The sequence below is a fragment of the Antechinus flavipes genome, chromosome 2 (assembly GCF_016432865.1).
Source record: "Antechinus flavipes isolate AdamAnt ecotype Samford, QLD, Australia chromosome 2, AdamAnt_v2, whole genome shotgun sequence".
NCBI classification, from domain to species: domain Eukaryota; kingdom Metazoa; phylum Chordata; class Mammalia; order Dasyuromorphia; family Dasyuridae; genus Antechinus; species Antechinus flavipes.
In genome coordinates, this window is record NC_067399.1 from 344,147,938 (window position 1) to 344,163,190 (window position 15,253).

Genomic DNA, 15,253 nt, shown 5'->3' on the forward strand with positions numbered 1-15,253 from the left:
TTCATTTCACAGGATTTAGAGATGTCAAGAAAAACCTTGGTACATCGCAGTTTCTCTTTTCATTATTTTTAGCTCTATGTACTTAGGCTACAAATGGTACAGAAGAGCATTGGATTTGGGAAAGTTCCAGCTCTGCAACTTAACAAATTTCACATAATTTCTCTTGGCCTCAGTTGCGTCTCAAAGGATTGTGAGAAATGTAAAATAAGTGTACTCAATCAAACGACAATTATTAAATGATTATGTGCAAGGCACAGTGTTTGGGCAGTAAGGATAGGGGAAGGACTCCATTATCAAGAAGTTTAAAATGTAATTAGGAGAAATAGGTCATGAGGAAGAAAAGGTCACTGCTCCCTGCCACCATCATGGAGGGAAATAATTTTTTAAAAGAAGAGTCATCCCCAAGAATTGACAGCTATCATATAGGGAGCAGGCAAGCCAATCTAGCTGAAACAACAGGCTACTACCACCACCTTATTATTAAATCCACTAAATCCAAAAGCCCTAGCAATAGCAGTAGCCCAAGAATACCAGTAGGCATTACAGAGTGGAAAAATCATGGTGCAGAAGGGTCTCCTATTCCTTACCGTTACCAACACTAGTTACAGATCAACTGCAGGGAAGAGCAGGGAAACTAGAGTTCTGGGAATGGCAACACTTCCCAGATCTCCAATCCTGCTTCCAATACAATTCCCATAATAACATGGGAAATGTGACATATAAAAGGTTTGAAAGATATAGCTTCTGGGTAATTATTTTATTAATCATGTTAGCAGATAATAAAAGGAGTCAGTGGCACTCTTGAATACCAAAGATCCCATGGAACCCTCTTAACACTTTCATGCCTTTGGAAGATGGGTATTCCTGAAGGTGGCAGTCAACTCTAATTATTAACAATAAGAAGAATGAATATTATAATAAGAAATGCACTTTTCCTCAGGAAAGGCTGGAGGACATGACTAAACATTCACTCTTGGACAAAGAAACTTATCTCTTATCCAGATTGTGCCTGACTAGGGCAATTGCGCAGACCAGGCTGAGTGGAACACAAAGAGCTGGAATTCACTATCAATTGAATTCTTTGTAAAGTTCTCTACTTGTGTAGATTCTCCCACAAAATGTCAAAAGATACGTACCCCAGGGATTTGAACAATCTCATCCATCATCAACAGTGTCTTTCAGATGCTGGCTTGGCCTAATAGAAAATGAGGGTCTAGGAAGGGTGAAAACCCTAGAACTCCCCAATAATTGATTATTTTATAATCATTTCTCTCAGAAGTGATCTCTGGAGATACAACTCAACAGCTGTTTTTGTGGATGCTTCTTTTCCTGATTCCTCTGCAGCCAGTTACAGAAACACTATAAAAGAAAATTCTTATCACCAAAGACATTTTGGCAGTCAAATGGTTTACTATTAGAAAAGAACATAATTATCAATAGAAATGATATTAAAGAAGATGCATTAACATCTGCTTTGCCATTGCATCCTAAGGATCATAGAGTCTTTCTGTCTGACTTGTTAGGTGAATTCATTAGACTATGAACTCCTTGAAAGCAGGAACTCCCTTGCTTTTCTGTTTGTAACTTCAATGCTTATCACAGTGTTTTGCAATTATAAATGCTTAATGATTTTTCAGTAATTTGGTCATGTATTCAAGATTGAGATAAAAAGTGACACATGTAAGACACATATAAAAGGATATAACAAAAGAAGTTTATGCAGCATTATTTTTTTTAATTTTTTAATAATTTTTTATTGGTAGAACGCATGCCAGGGTAATTTTTTACAGCATTATCCCTTGCATTCACTTCTGTTCCGATTTTTCCCCTCCCTCCCTCCACCCCTTCCCCCAGATGGCAAGAGTCCTTTATATGTTGAATGGGTTGCAGTATATCCTAGATACAATATATGTGTGCAGAACCAAACAGTTTTCTTGTTGCACAGGGAGAATTGAATTCAGAAGGTATAAATAACCCGGGAAGAAAAACATAAATGCAAGCAGTTTATATTCATTCCCAGTGTTCTTTCTCTGGGTGTAGCTACTTCTGTCCATCTTTGATCAATTAAGGCTCTCTTTATCAAAGAGGTCCACTTCCATCAGAATACATCCTCAAACAGTATCGTTGTTGAGGTATATAATGATCTCCTGGTTCTGCTCATTTCACTCAGCATCAGTTCATGTAAGTCTCGCCAGTCCTCTCTGTATTCATCCTGCTGGTCGTTCCTTACAGAACAATAATATTCCATAACGTTCATATACCACAATTTACTCAACCATTCTCCAATTGATGGACATCCTTTCATTTTCCAGCTTCTAGCCGCTACAAACAGGGCTGCCACAAACATTTTGGCACATACAGGTCCCTTTCCTTTCTTTAGTATCTCTTTGGGGTATAATATGCAGCATTATTTTAAAAGATATTTGATTAGGATACCAGACTGGTTTTGAAGAATGCAGCTCCTTTCACACATATAGGGAGAAGGGTGTATTGGCTTGTATAGCACAGGGAAGTCCATTAGGTGGCAAGAAAGATATTTGAATTGTATGGCCTTTAGTTCTACAGAACAAATTTTAAGGATGGTTTCATTTCATATTTAGGAAAAGGCTCCTCTAACATTTGTTGTGTAATAGCCTTAGTGGATGTTGTGAAACTAACCTAGCCCATGTATAAGAGATACCGCTCATAAAACATTCCATTCCTTGGTGGCTACATTCTAAAAAATCTCCCAAGGGGCTTTACAATATTTACTTGAAAACCCTATATAAGCAGCTCTGGAGTAATAATAGCTTAGGGCAGGCAAATAAATGAACAAAAAGACTCCAATCAATATATTTCTTAAAGTAGTGCCATACCAAGATGATGGCTTTATTTCTACTTGACTCCCAGATTGTAAAATTTTGGTTCACGTAATGAGTGTTGCCAGATATTTGAAATTCACAATGATATAAATCATCAATGATGAGGACCCATCCAAAAGGTCACTTTTGGCAAAATTACTGACCCTTGTCACAAATTAGGGAAATATAGATTAAGGTAGCTAAGAGATCATTATCATCTTTAAAATATCATAAAAGGCCTTTAGCATTTTTCAATAATTCAAAAATAGGAATTTCCTGAGTTTTTTTCAAATATCTTTTGAAGTATTAAAGTTAAATTGTTCTTTATTTGTCTGATAGAATTCTGTTATGGGTCAGAATTCTGAACTTGAAACAAGGATTCCTACAAGGTACTAAGTGGAATTTATGAGACAATGATTATTTAATTTAGCATGGTGCTTAATAGTTTTCTAAGTTCAGTGTGATCGATTTAATCTTACAACCAATAATGGTTTCCTAGTGAAATAATGATTGGTTTATACTCAGTGTAGAGCATATAAGACAAGCTCTTGGAGCTAAGGAAAGAGATTCATTTCCACCTTCAGTCAGGCTCCTGGTGGCTCTCCTGGGGGACTGAGAGAGCTTGGATTCAGAGCTCAAGAAGACAAGTGGACTGGAGGCTGAAGCACAAGCCCTTGGACTCAGATTCATTCATCCCATCTCACCACCTTGGTGGCAGGCTCTCCTCCTTAGTTTTCTCCACTGAAATCAAGACTCCAGAAGGTCTTTAATTAAGCAAGCTAGCCAGGCCCTAGGAAAGGAGACAAGACTTTGAAAGAGATAATAAAGGATTTGGACTTTAACCCCTCACTACTCTTGTGGTGTTACTGAACTGAAAAGAAGGCAGTTCCAGAGACCTCCAGAAAACCAATGAGAACATTACAGAATTCACTTGTAAATCCACTTTTTACTGCACTTTTTTATTGAAAGTTGACTTATGATTTGTTCAGTTTTTTTGTTTGTTTGTTTGGTTGGGTTGGGTTGTTTTTTTTTGGGGGGGGGGTTTTGTTTTTTGAGATTGTGTTATTTAAATCCTCTATTCTGTGAATCTGGGCATTTTTAATGTTTGTAAATATCCATTCATTTCATTTAGATCCTCACTTTTGTCGATATGTAATTGAGTAAAATTATTTCTGTTAATGTCTTTTCTTCATTGATTCAATTTTTTTTTTTTGATACTTCTGACATAGATTTACTCTCTTCCCTTGTCAGGAAGAAGCCGAACTAGCTATTATCAGGCATAACCAAGTTCCAGAGTATTCTGTTTGTATAGAATGATTGTGAGGATGAAACTCTTATCATCTTCCATTGTCTATCCTCCAACCTCTTTGCAAAGGTTAAACAACCTTTGAGATATTAATTATATCTTTAGACAGGTCTGGGACCTGGTTTGCCTTATGCATTTCATCTCACTCTTCCTTGACTCCTTCCTTTGAGTTGTCAAATTCTTCCCTGGTTCTGAAAAACCCCAAGGCTGTATTTCCCTTCTAAAATATCTGCTTATGATGAAGATCTTTGTAAAGTTCTTTTTCAGTACTAAGCTTAATATGAGGTACTCTTCAGTGTCTTCCCATTAATGGCATCATTCTCTTTACTTATAGCTTACTCTGATTAGTCTGCTAAACTCCTCTATGAATCTGACTTGCCAGTCCATGGCATACCCAGACCACAGCATATTCTTTTTTTTTTTAATGATTTTTTATTGACAGAACCCATGCCAGGGTAATTTTTTACAGCATTATTATCCCTTGCACTCACTTCTGTTCCGATTTTTCCCCTCCCTCCCTGCACCCCCTCCCCCAGATGGCAAGCAGTCCTCTACATGTTAAATAGGTTACAGTATATCCTAGATACAATATATGTGTGCAGAACTGAACAGTTTTCTTGTTGCACAGGGAGAATTGGATTCAAAAGGTATAAATAACCTGAGAAGAAAAACAAAAATGCAAGCAGTTTATATTCATTTCCCAGTGTTCTTTCTTTGGGTAGCTGCTTCTGTCCATCCTTGATCAATTGAAACTGAATTAGCTCTCTTTATCGAAGAGATCCACTTCCATCAGAATACTTCCTCAAACAGTATCATTGTTGAGGTATATAATGATCTCCTGGTTCTGCTCATTTTACTTAGCATCAGTTCATGTAAGTCTCACCAGTCCTCTCTGTATTCATCCTGCTGGTCATTCCTTACAGAACAATAATATTCCATAACATTCATACCACAATTTACTCAAACATTCTCCAATTGATGGGCATCCATTCATTTTTCAACTTCTAGCCACTACAAACAGGGCTGCACGGCATAGTCTTTTAATGGATTCTTCCAAATTCCTTTCTTTGGTAACCCTATTGCTCTCCCAATTCTATTTCATATTTGCCACTACTGGTGCCTATTTTACCTTTTATTTTGGCTGTAACCTCTTCCCCTAGATAAATCTACTTTTTGGCAAAGAGAATGGCCATTGTGAATTTTGTAACATGTTTATTTCAAACTAGGAATTGCTACCATGACCTCATCACTAGTCATTTATTTTTAGAATTTGGGTTTTTTTTTTTTAATAAAATAAGCTCTTCCTGGTCATATGGTCAACAAGAGAAGGTCTAGACATGTTCTGTGATCCCTTCTAACCTTTAAAAACTCCCCAAAAGAGAAATTATGCTGCAAAAATAAAGCAAGTTTAGATGTTTCTGTGATTTAAAACTAAACCATACTTATAAACCAACTTCTACATTGAGCTCTCTCTGTACTTCTCCCTCACCTAGCTACTAGGATCAAAATTGTAATTAGCCAACCTAGTTTTAGAACTGGTACAGCTAGGCTTCCTTCCTTTGCATATTTTTTAGTACTTCCTTTGATATTCTTGAGCTTTTGTTTTTCCAGGTGAATTTTATCTTTTCTAGTGCTATAAAAAAAATTTTGGGCAGTTTGATTGGTATGGCAGTCAATAAGTAAATTAATTTAGGTAACATTGTCATTTTTATTAAATTAGCTTAGCCTACCTATGAGCAATTGATATTTTCCAATTATTTAGATGTGACTTTATTTATGTGAAAAAGTGTTTTATAATTGTGTTCATAGAGTTCCTGGGTTTGTCTTGGCAGGTAGACTCAAATATTTTATATTGTCTACTCTTATTTCTATTTCTATTTCTTGCTGCTGGCTGCTGACATGCTGATGATTTATGTGGGTTTGTTTTATAACCTGTATCTTTACTGAAGATGTTTTTCAAGTAATTTTTAATTGATTCTCTAAGTATACCATCATTTCATTTGCAGAGAGGAATAATTTTTTCTTCATTGTCAATTCCTTCAATTTTTTTCCTCTCTTATTGCTCAAACTAATATTTCTAGTACTATAATGAATAATAGTGGTGATAATGAATATCCTAGCTTTACCTGGGAAGGCCTCTAGCTTATCCTCATTACAAATAATGCTTGTTCATGGTTTTAGACATATACTGCTCCATTTTTTTCTTCCACTCTCTAGTGATTTTTTAAAAATAGGAAAGGGTTCTATATTTTGTCAAAAGCTTTTTCTGAACCTATTGAGCTAATTATGATTTATTTTGGTTTTGTTATTGATATGATCCATTATGCTAATAGTTTTCCTAATACTGAACTAACCCTATTATACACTATTGGAATTGTTTTCTTAAATGTTTAGTAAGGGAATGCATTTGACCCTGGAGTTTTTTTCTTAGGGAATTCACTGATGGCTTGTTCAATTTCTTTTTCTAAAATAGGGCTATTTAAATATTTTATTTCCTCTTCTGTTAATCCAAGCAATTTGAATTTTTATAATTATCCATCCATTTCACTTAGATTACCAGATTTATTGGGAAAAAAATTTTCTAATTATTGTTTTAATTTCCTCTTCATTGATGGTGAATTCACCATTTTCATGTTTGATATAATGTGGTTTTCTTTTTTTTTCTAATCAAATTAATTAATGGATTTTCTATCTTATTATCTTTTTTTTCATAAAAATAGCTCTTAGTGTTATTTATTAGTTCAATAGTTTTCTTTCAATTTTAATAAACTCTATGCTTTTCAGAATTTCTAATTTGGTGTTTAACTGGAGATTTTAAATTTGTTCTTTATTCTAGCTTTTTAAAAGTTGCTTGCCTAATTCAATTTTCTGTTATTTCTCTATTTTATTCATGTAAGCATTTATAAATTTAAAAATTTCCTCCAAGAACTGTTTTGCCTGCATATCTCATAAGTTTTGGTATATTGTCTCATAATTATCATTCTCTTGGATGAAATTATTGTTTCTGTGATTTACCTGTTTGACCCACTTGTTCTTTAGGATTATTTAATTTCAATTAGTTTTTGGTCTATCTTTCTATGGCCCTTTATTACATGTAATTTTTATTGCATCATGAGCTGAAAAGGATGCTTTTAATATTTCTGCCTTTCTGCATTTGATTGTGAGACTTATACCCTAATTCATGGTCAGTTTTTGTGTAGGTGCCATATACAATTGAGAAAAAGATATATTCCTTCCTATTCCTATTCAAATTTCTCCAGAGATCTATTTTATCTAAGCTTTCTAGAATTATGTTCACCTCCTTAAGCTCTTGCATGTTTATTTTAATCTAATTCTGCTGGATATTCCTCACTCCTCCTATAGGGTAATACAAATTTCTCTACTCAACATGGTGTATATTATTCCCTCTTTCAGTGAAATAATGGTCCTAATAATAAGATAGTTTTCAAGAGTTATAAATATCATCTTCCCATGTATATAAGGAAAGTTTAACCTTTAGATAAACATTTTTTTTCTTTTCTGTTTACTTCTTTAAATGTTCTCTTCTGTCTTGTATTTGAAGATCGAATTTTCTGTCTGGCCTTTTCAATAGAAATGATTGAAAGTCCCCTGTCATTAAATGTCTATCTCTTCCCCTGAAATATTATGCTCAATTTTGCTGTGTAGTTGATTCCTGATTATAATTCAAGCTCCTTTGTTCTCCAGAATATCATATTGCAGGCCTTCTAATCCTTTAATATAGAAGCTGCTAAATCATAGGTAATCCTGAGTATGGCTCCTTGATACTTAAGTTTCTTTTTGACCTGTACAATTTTCTACTTGACTTCATAATTCTAGAACTTAGCTACAATATTTCTTGGGAGTTTTCGTTTTGGAATTTCAGTAAGTGATTGATGGATTCTTTCAATGACTATTTTACCCTCCAGTTCTAGGATATCCAAGCAGTTTTCTTTGATGATTTCTTGAAAGATGCTGTTTTATGTTCATATGTTCATATGGAAACATATGATATGATTTATGATTACGATTTGATATTTTATGATTCTTTTTTTGATCACAGCTTTCAGATAGTCTAATAATTTTTTAAATTAGTTGTCCTAGATCTATTTTCCATACTGATTATTTTCCTAATGAAGTATTTTACATTTACACCCTTTCAGGAATGAGGGTGATAAAACGAGCATAGCATAGTTTGGGGTATTATATAATCAGGCTGAAATAAATCCTGGAATTGACTGTGGAGGACTTCAAATGTCAAACAAAGGAGTTTTCAAACAAAAGAATTTTCTAGAGATGAGTCAATCATTAAGCACTTTGTAGTAAACAGTTCACTAAGATCTGAGGATACAAACATAAGCAAAACTACCTTCAAAGAAGAGAAAGAGGATTGATCTGATTTTCCTCTTAAAATTGTGTCTTTAGAATTTTTTTTTCAGTTTTCAAATGCTTCCTGAGCTGATTTCATTAAAAGAGTTAGAAAAGTTATTAAGTGCTCTGATTTTGGCATAATAATAGACATTTCTTAGTGAATAAAGTTCTAAGTTTAAATCTTACCTCTGATATGTACAACTGTGTATGTATCCTTGGACAGGTCACTTGACCCTGTTTGCCTCCATTTTCTTACCTATAAAATGAGCAAACCACTCTAGTACCTTTGTCAAGAAAACATCAGATGGGGTCAGGAACAGTTGCATATGACTAAATCACAAAAACTTTAGTGACTTGACAATTATTTTTTCCACTTTTCAGTTATCTAATTTGGTGGCTTAACTAAAAGCTATGATCCAAAAATTCCAAACCCATTTTCAGCTTCACTTTTTTTTATTACTTGCCTTGAGTGGACAGCAGAAAACAACATGTCTACTTTTTTTATTTTATTTTTTATTATAGCTTTTTATATACAAAACATATGCATAGATAATTTATCAACACTAACCCTTACAATAACTTCTGTTCCAACTTTTCCCCTCCTTCCCCCCCCCCCACTTCCCTAGATGGCAGGTAGTCCCATACATGTTATAAGTTAAAAGATATGTTAAATACAATATATGTATAAATATTTATACAGTTATCTTGTTGCACAGGAAAGATCAGATTTAGAAAAAAGGTAAAAATAACTGAGAAGAAAAAACCAAAAATGCAAGCAAACAGTAAAAGAAAGAATGGAAATGTTGTATTGTGGTCCATACTCATTTCCCAATGTTCTTTCTCTGGATGTAGCTGGTTCTGGTTATTACATATCAATTGGAACTGATTTGGATCCTCTCATTGTTGAAGAGAGCCTTATCCATCAACATTGATCCTCATGTAGTATTGTTGTTGAAGTGTATAATAATCTCCTGGTCCTCATTTCTTTTTTTTCTTTTTTTTTTTAATAGGTTCTGTCAATAAAAAGTTAGCCTGGTTCTCATTTCATTTAACATCAGTTCATGTATGTCTCTCCAAGTCTCTCTGTATTCATCCTGCTGGTCATTTCTTATAGAAGAATAATATTCCATAACATTTCTATACCACAATTTATTCAGCCATTCTCCAGTTGGTGGGCATCCATTCAATTTCCAGTTTCTAGCCACTACAAAAAGGGCTGCCACAAACATTTTTGCACATACAGGTGCTTTTCCCTTCTGTAATATCTCTTTGGGGTATAAGCCCAGTAGTAACACTGCTGGATCAAAGGGTATGCATAGTTGGATAACTTTTTGAATATAGTTCCAAATTGCTCTCCAGAATGGTTAGATCCATTCACAACTCTACCCACAATGCATCAGTGTCCCAGTTTTCCCACATCCCCTCCAACATTCGTCATTATTTTTTCCTGTCATCTTAGCTAATCTGACAGGTGTGTAGTGCTATCTCAGAATTGTCTTCATTTGAATTTCTCTGATCGAAACAGTTTCTATTTTTTCATCTGAAAATTGTCTGTTCATGTCCTTTGACCATTTATCAGTTGGAGAATAGCTTGGTTTCTTATAAATTAGGGTCAATTCTCTATATATTTTGAAGACAACATTTCTACTTTTATGTTCAATTTCTTAGCTAAGACTTCATAATAATTGGCAATTCTGTTTAGAATACTAATGGTACTATACTTTATGCTCACATGAATCAATAGTTTTCAGATAGTTCTTGGAATATTTGGTAAACCTCTCAAGATTAGAACAGAGAGAAAAAGAGTAAACGTGAAAGATATGGTACAGATATTTAATCATTTGTGAAAGGTAAGGGAAAATAAAGGGTCAAAAGTAACATTAAAATTTGAAACTTGGGAAATTAGATGGTGGCATTTACAAAAAATAATTCTGAAGTATGTCATAAGGTAAAGAAGGCGCAAAGGATGGTGGTGACAAGGGAAAAAACTATATGGTGATATAAATATAGAACTATATCTTATTGTAAACATATTAAATTCATATTAACTTCAGTAGTTCAAAAGATCTGTGATCCCATGGGCATGAAAACTAGACCTCCAGTGTAAAAAGATGTCTAACATTCCACTAAACTATTTTAAGCTTATGTAGGACATGCCCAAGTTTGTGCAGTTTTGCCAAAACCATCTAGAACATAGAGCCTCTTCCATGCATGACCAGTAAACTAAATTATAATAGCTAAAGATAACACTAGTGATGGAAAAATGGAATTAAATTCTTCACAAATTACTTCAACTGGAAATATATTTTGTATGACTGAAGAGAAGGAAACAGCTAATAAACAATATTACCAAATTTAACTTTTCTTACTAGCCAATAGACTAGCAAAGATTATCCATTATCTGAATATTTTTATATAGGTAATATTTACATCTTGGGCTAAATAAAGACTGGCTATTGTCAAAGAGAGAGAATGTAGAAGATCAGAACTCTGGAGAGGTATACTTAAATCAAGGACACCATGGTGCTTGTGGTTGAGCACCTACTCAGTGTGAAATAATGATTTTCTATGGTGATGTAATGATTACCTATGCTCAGTGTGCTGTAATAATGTAATCGTACTGAGGTATTTAAGAGAGTCAGACACAGAAGACCCTCTCAGCCACAGCTCCCAGCTACAGACACAGAGAAGACTTCAGGCTCCAGACTCCAGATTCCAGACTCCATCTTTGACCAGCTACATGGTAGCTCTCCTGCCTCCTTCACTTCTCCATCTAAAGACCAAGGACTTAGGCTGATCCTGAGATCCTCCAGACAGCTAGCCTGGACATTACATTTTGGTGGCCAAATGTGGGGCCCTAGAAATGCAGGGCCTTGCAAAGCAGGGCACAAAGCAGTTCGACTGACACGATCGTAAATGCAGTGGAGAAGTCCCTGTGACCTGCAAAAAGGATAAGTATAAAAATAGACAAACAGGAAAGGGCTAAACTAATCACTTTTGTTTTTTAGCTGAAATGGGGCAAATACTAAGAAAAGAGCCTCTTTCACCCCAAGGGATATAGAATGTATAGTTAAGTTAATAAAGGAGCAAGGTTTGTTCATGAGACGCAGTGCCACAGTGGGCACAAATATCTTTTATATCCAGGCTATGATGCAGAATTCTCAAGATCTGAACATGGAAAGACAGGGTCCCTTTTGGCAAGGGACTTCCAGAGATCTGGCAATGCTTTCAATGTGGTAAAGTAGGGCATTTGAAAGCTCAATGTTGGCATAAAGATAAGGTGAAAAAAAACAGGGTGGGAGAACAAGACCTAAAACTCCATGTCCAAAATACAACAAAAGCTTCCATTGGGCATCATAATGTAGATTGATTCGGGGAAACAAAAAGTGGAGCTCAGTTCCAGAGTCCCAGGCAAAAAAACATTTGGGGCATGATAGCAGCCAATGTTACACCCAGAGAGTCTCTAGAAGTTCAGTACTCCAACATGATCAATCAGCCTAGAAGGAACCTGATGGGAGAAAGGGTTTACAGTTGGGGAAAATAGAGTTGTATGCAGCTGGGACTACTGAGTTATCCCCTGGAGAGTTGAAATCTGTCACTGTCCAGCCTATAGATCCTTTGCTTCCAGGCACAGTAGGCTTGACCATTTCACCTCCTAAGAGTGCTACAAAACAGTGCCCATCCATACACTGATTTGGGAAACTGTGGAATGTGTAGCTAATACCCCAGTCACTAATACAGGTAGACAATGTGTGATATCATCCAAGAGAAATAATAGCATCAAGTTTACTGAAGCAGACTCCTAATAGGAAACGTGATGATATTTGCCCAGATTTTGACACCCAACAACAGAATACAGGAATATTCTGGACTGCAGCTGTTACAGCTGACTGACCTATGCTGAACTATCTATGTAAATGGCATACCATTGAAAGGGTTGGTAGACACATGTGCAGATTGTACAGTCATTAGAGGTGCCAGTTGGCCCAGTCATTGGCCAAAGATTAAGGCAGACACCTATATGTCTAGCACAGGAGGATGCAGCTGAAGTTAGTGCTACTCCTTTGAGATGGATATTTGAAGGGGAAATGGAATTTTTTTTTTTTTTACTACTTTTGTAGCTGAAAAAATCCCCATCAATCTATGGGGAAGAGACATCTTAGAACAGTTAGGATTATAATTGAGTACTTAGGCTACTTAGACAGGATGTAGCTAAAGACCTGTCTGCACTTTCACCTGTTCCCATTCAATAGAAAACTGATACACCAGGATGTGGGTAGAACAATGGCCCTTAGCAAGTGATGGAATTCAGGCCTTATTAGATATAGTACAGGAGCAATTTGACCAAGGACACTTACAACCTTCTCTAAGTCCTTGGAATTCCCCTGTATTTGTTGTAAAAAAGAAATCTGGAAAATGGAGGATGCTGACTGATCTGAGTAAAGTAAATGAACAGATGAAACTATGGGAATTCTTCAACCTGGACTTCCATCTCCTAGTCAATTGCCTAGAGAATGGCTTCTTTGGGTTATAGATATTAAGGATTGTTTCCATTCTATCTCTCTGGATAAGGAGGATACGAAAAGATTTGCTTTTTCAGTGCCAAGCATTAATTTTGCTGAGTTTATAAAAGATATGAATGGACAGTTTTGCCACAAGGAATGAAAAATGGCCCTACTATGTGTCAAATATATGTGGCTGTTGCTCTTACTCCAGTAAGAAAAGCATTTTGAAAAATTAGATTGTTACATTACATGGATCATATCTTGAGGTGTCCATCTGAGGAGTAAATGTTAGAAGCATGTCTACAAAAAAAAAAAAATAGGTATCCAGAAAAAATTCGAAGACAAGCTCCTTTTCAATATTTAGGATATGAAGTATATCCTAAGGTACAAAAAGTACAAAAGCTTTCTTTAAGAACAGAGAAGTTGAACACCTTAAATGACTTTCAGAAATTGAGAGGCGATATCCAATGGATGGGTCCAGTGTTAAGCTTTAACTACCTATCAATTACAACCATTATTTGACATTTTAAGGGGAGACAAACTCACCATGCCAGTTTACAAAAGAAGCTCGAGGCTTTGAGAGAAGTTGAATTGGTTTTATCTAATGTGGTTGAAAGAGTCACTCAAAAACTCTTGGAAATAACAGTTTTTGCTACAAAAAAGACATCTACAGCAGTCCTTCATCAAGGTCACAGTTTGATATAATGGGTGAACTTCCCGGCACAAGCAGAACAAAACCTTATCTGGTGCTTGTGGCTAGAATTTTATTAAAGGCCATTAAGAGAGCAGTACAATTATCTGGGATAAGACCTGACAAGATTTACACTTTTTTTTTTACCAATGTACAAATTAATGTGTGTTGTGAATAGAGTACTGCCCAATCAGTAGTTAGCCTCAAGCGCTCAGCAGTCCCAACCTCAGTGCATCAACCCAATAGTTTCAGCCCTCTACAATGTGAAGGAAATCAAAAATGCAGGTGGACAAAAATAGAGGGATTGGGAATCCTATGTAGTGGTTCATAGTCATCTCCCAGAGTCCTTTCGCTGGATGTAGCTGTTTCAATTCATTACTGCTCTATTGGAACTGATTTAGTTCATCTCATTGTTGAAGAGGGCCACATCCATCAGAATTGATCATCATATAGTATTGTTGTTGAAGTATATAATGATCTCCTGGTCCTGCTCATTTCACTCAGCATCAGTTCATTTAAGTCTCTCCAGGCCTTTCTGAAATCATCCTGCTGGTCATTTCTTACAGAACAAAAATATTCCATAATATTCATATACCACAATTTATTCAGCCATTCTCCAATTGATGGGCATCTATTCAGTTTCCAGTTTCTGGCCACTACAAAGAGCGCTGCCACAAACATTCTTGCACATACAGGTCCCTTTCCATTCTTTAAAATCTCTTTGGGATATAAGCCCAGTAGTAGCACTGCTGGATCAAAGGGTATACACAGTTTGATAACTTGTTGCGCACAGTTCTAAATTGCTCTCCAGGATGGCTGCATGTATTCACAATTCCACCAATAATGCATCAGTATCCCAGTTTTCCCACATCCCCTCCAGCATTCCACATTATCTTTCCCTGCCATTCTAGCCAATCTGAAAGGTGTGCAGTGGTATCTCAGAGTTGTCTTAATTTGCATTTTTCTGATTAATAATGACTTGGAGAATCTTTTCATATGGCTAGAAATAGTTTCAATTTCTTTGTTTGAGAATTGTCTGTTCATATCCTTTGACCATTTATCAATTGGAGAATGGCATGATTTCTTATAAATTAGTCAATTCTCTATATATTTTGGAAATGAGGCCTCTATCAGAAACTCTGACTGTAAAAATGTGTTCCCAGTATTGCTTCCCTTCTAAAATTATCTGCATTAGGTTTGTTTGTACAAAACCTTTTCAATTTGATATAATGAAAATTTTCTGTCTTGTGATCAACAATGATCTCTACTTCTTTTTTGGTCATAAATTCCTTTCTCCTCCACAGGTCTGAGAGGTAAACTATCCTATGTTCTTCTAATTTATTTATAATCTCATTCATTATGCCTAGGTCATGAACCCATTTTGACCGTATCTTGGTGTACAGTGTTAAGTGTGGGTCAATGCCTAGTTTCTGCCATACTAATTTCCAATTTTTCCAGCAGTTTTTGTCAAACAGTGAGTTCTTACCCCAAAAGCTCTGGTCTTTAGGTTAGTCAAACACTAGATTATTAAAGTTATTGACTG